Source organism: Herpailurus yagouaroundi, unplaced genomic scaffold (assembly GCF_014898765.1).
Source record: "Herpailurus yagouaroundi ecotype Mexico unplaced genomic scaffold, PumYag 216, whole genome shotgun sequence".
NCBI lineage: Eukaryota > Metazoa > Chordata > Mammalia > Carnivora > Felidae > Herpailurus > Herpailurus yagouaroundi.
This window is the reverse complement of record NW_024412447.1, coordinates 1,130,623-1,134,326: the sequence shown is the minus strand read 5'-3', so window position 1 is coordinate 1,134,326 and position 3,704 is coordinate 1,130,623. Positions and strand designations below refer to the sequence as shown.

At 65.0% G+C, this 3,704-nt stretch overlaps 1 long non-coding RNA gene across 2 annotated transcripts in view; it reads left to right on the top strand.

Annotated features, from left to right (window-relative positions):
* Window positions 1–1,598: 1,598 nt before the first annotated feature.
* The window catches only part of LOC121017487 (uncharacterized), a 7,686-nt gene continuing 5,580 nt past the window's right edge, over window positions 1,599–3,704 (top strand). For both annotated transcript variants that reach the window (XR_005784777.1, XR_005784778.1), the window contains exon 1: window positions 1,599–3,214. This is a non-coding gene — a long non-coding RNA (uncharacterized LOC121017487). The remainder of the gene's footprint in view (window positions 3,215–3,704) is intronic.

Below are 3,704 nucleotides of genomic sequence, written 5' to 3'. Positions count from 1 at the left end.
TTCCCGCTCGGTGTGGAGTGAGGGCGCCCACCGCTCCCCGGCCGGCTGCACCCGGCCCTCCCAGACGACTGTTCCACGCCGGCTCTCCCAGGGCGGCAGGTCCAGGGAGAGGGAGGGGGCAGGGGGCAAACAGGCAGGGAGGAAAGGGGCTCTGTCCCGGAGCACGTCTGCACTCCCCCGATGGGTGCAAACCCCAAAGGCACAAGCCACGCTGACGTGACTGCCTCTGTCCCGCGGGTGCCGAGCGCCCCTCCTGCCAGCGCCACAGGACGCACCTGCCCCGCGAGCAAAGGTCAGCACGGCCAGCGCGCCCCATACGCGGACGCCTCACCCGACCGAAGACGGGCCCCAGGAGGACCGGGAAGGGCTCCCACGCCCCGCCCACCCCAGATACTGGGTGTCCGTGTCCCATCCGGCTCCCTCAACATGGGGGTGCGTCCTGCCGCTCCTCGCCGGGCCCCCCACCAGCCCGGCCCACACCCAGCCTGCAGGCCGGCCCTGGCCGGCCGCCCTCCGGCAAGACACGACTGTCTGCCTGGCTCGGAGGACGTCTGGTCACCTTGTGTTTGCGGTTCGAGGAAGCTGTGTCATCCTGGCTCTGTCCAGAGGTGACTCAGGCGGCTGCCAGGCTGACAGCGGGCCGAGCGCCTCACCTCCCTGGCCACGCCCTGGCCCCCCACTCCTCTGGCCCCCCTCTGGGGGGTCCTTCTGTCTCTAAGCTCCCTTTGGGGTTCTGTTCGCTCCACAGCTGCCCAGGGGTCCCACCAGCCCCCCACCTCCACGTGCAGCCAGGCTGAGACAGCTTGCGTGTCTGACAGACCCCAGAGACGTGTCCTGTCCTCACACCCGCCCTCCTCCTGTGTCTCCAGCTCAGGTAATGACCCATCACGCCGTTCACGCTGCAGTCGCCCCCAAGACCTTGTCCCTCCTTCCGTGGCCACCTGCTGAGCCGGGCCTGCTGGACTTGGCCCTCCAGGACTCCCCGGCTCAGGCCCCAGCTTCTTCCATCTGGACCTCGGTCCCTCAAACGCAGCGCCTCAAGGTGGTAGAAAAACCCCCTGCTTGAAGTTCCTCCTGAGCCCCTCACTGCCTGGACCACCTGTTGCGTTCCAAGCCTCCGCCTGCGTCTGTGCTGGGCTCCCACCCTCCTTCCCCAGCCCTTGCTTTACCGAAGCCCCCTCCTGCTCTCCCCGTGGTAGGCGGACACCCTCTCCTGAGCCTCCATCGAGGGCCGTGCCCCAAACTTGGTCCTGATCTTTCCGTCCAAGGCTCGCTTCCCTTGCTGGATGGAGGGCGGGGGACATTCTCACCTACACCTGCTCCCCGCACCCCCTGGCGAGTGAAAGGCACGCTGCCTGGGGACGTGCGTCAGCACCGCACCCGAGGGCAGCGGGGTCTGGGCGCCCCACCTCAATACCTCTCCAGCCTCCCCTCATCCAGGGCAGCCGAGAGGCAGCGCAGAAAAGCAGGCAGGGTGCCACCCCAGACCCCGGATGTCAGACTCCGCGGCCGCAGGCCAGGTACCGAGGCCTCGGGCTTGGTGTCCTTGGGTAAAATGGGGTGGGGGTGGGGGGTACGTGTATGACATGATCCCTACATTCATTTCTACCCGTTCTGAAGTTCTATGATTTGAAGACAACACTTTCAATTTCCTGAAACTGCAAGAAAGAGGAAACATGACTGACAAAAAGCAAAAGTAAACACGGGAGCAGCGCATCTTCCATGAGCAGGGAGCAGGGAGGCGGGGAGCAGAGGGGAGGGTGAGTCACTGTTTACTGCTCCGAGGAACAGCCACACAGAGAACGCTCACAGCTGCCCGGGTTCCATTTCCCGTGTGGACTGGACCCTAAGCCAGAAAGTCCACTCCAGAAACCTTTAGACCCGGGAACAGCCAGGACGCGGGCAGGACTTGTCCGCCGCCTGAGATGGTAAACAGACTCTCAGCTACCGGAGCCCCAAGAGGGACAGCGCGGTGGACAGGGGCGCGGAGAACCTCCGGAAAGCGGCCTCCCTCAGCACAGCCCGGGCGCTGGAGATGGGGCTGGAACGCAGCGAGCCCCGGAACCAACTTCCCCGAGGAGCCCCGATTCAACTCCCATTTTTAGCAACCACCTTGAAAGTGAGTGAGGCTGAACTTGGAACGCGTCCCTTAAAGTCCAGCTCCGTTCAAGCGCGGAAGGCAAGTGCGCTCCGGAGAGAAGACTTGCTTTGTGTTTTCGAGTTAGCAAACTTCATTTTGGAACCAGGAGAGATCCCCTCGTTAAGTTCTCAAAGCAGACCCCCTCTAAGGAGCTCAAACTCAAGCATTCCCACTGGTTTGCCCTGGGGAGGGAAGTCCTCCAGAGGTGTCAGCTACCCGCAAAGCACAAAGCAAAGCGAGAGAGGCTGGCAAGTGAGTCTCACCTACCTGCACAGCCCACCGTCCGCTTCCGGACCCCTCCCACCTGCTTAGACGGACGCTCTTTAAAGAGCCCAGCCCCAGAAGGCGGCAGATCGGAGACGGCCCGGCACACGGCTGCGCTTTATCAAGATGCCTGTGCGGTGAGGGCTGTAAGGGCAAATCCTCACCGAGGCCAATAAGGGAGAAGGGGCAGGGAGAAGGGACACCCAAGCCACACTTGCCGGAACCCACTGACTCTATCGGCTGTGTGGGGCGTGGGTGTTCGAGACCAGGGAGCTTCCCGGGCCGGGCACCTGGTGAGGGAAGGTGGCGGGATCTTCCACACTGACAATTCATTTGGCAGGGGAGCACTTCTGCCCCCGACCACGAGAGCGGCGCGACAGGTAAACAGCAGCATAATCATTAACACAGCTCGGAGAGCAGGAACTTCCAGCGGCCCCAAACACCAACTCCACCAATGTGGAGTCTTTGTCAAAAGACGCCACAACACGTGGCGAGGAGCAGTACGATCAGAGACAGCAGGCAGAGCGGTTTCTTTTACCTAAGGGAGACCTAGGTGGAGAGAGACACGTTTCCTGTACCCTCCCCAGGCTCCCGGAAAGGTGTGCGGAAGCCGGCACCCTGGCACACTGTGTCCCGAACGCGGCAGGATCACAGAGGAAGCCGCGATCGGACTTAGAGGAGATGGAGCCCCCCACTCACCGATGAGAAAACTGAGAACCACGGGGCTCGGGAGAAGGGACACGTTCGCCCTGTCCCCCTCCCCACCCAAAGCTTCCACATCAGGGCCTCCCTCCGGGGAACCCCTGGCAGGTCAGCTGCTCAGAACGTGACATCGGTCATGAGTCCCCTTCTCCTTGCCCTCCCGCCCTCTCCCCCGGAGCGCGGGTGGAAGCCACCGCCGGGCAGGGCAGCACCGGCCGAGCCGGCGGAAGCACCCAGGTGGACGCGGCCGGGTGGGCCCTGCGCGACCACGCGCTCCCCTGCACGTGGCCGTGTATTTTCGCCCCCGCCTTCCCGCCTCGCAGCGGACCTCCGCGGGCTAAAGGCGAAGCAGGTGGGGAGGGCAGGGCAGGGGCGCCGGGCCCGCAGCAACGTCCGGGCTCCCGAGGCCGCCACCCCGGGGTGGAGAGGCGGGGGGCACCGCCTCCGGCTCGGACAAGGGGCGGGCGGGGGGCGGGGGCGCGCTCCCGGGCCCGAGAAAGAAAAGCCCCGGCCCGCGCGGCGCGCTCGCGGTTGGGCACCTGACGGCAGGTGCGCGGGCCGGGGTCTCGGGGTCCCGCCCAACTTCGCCGCGGGTCCG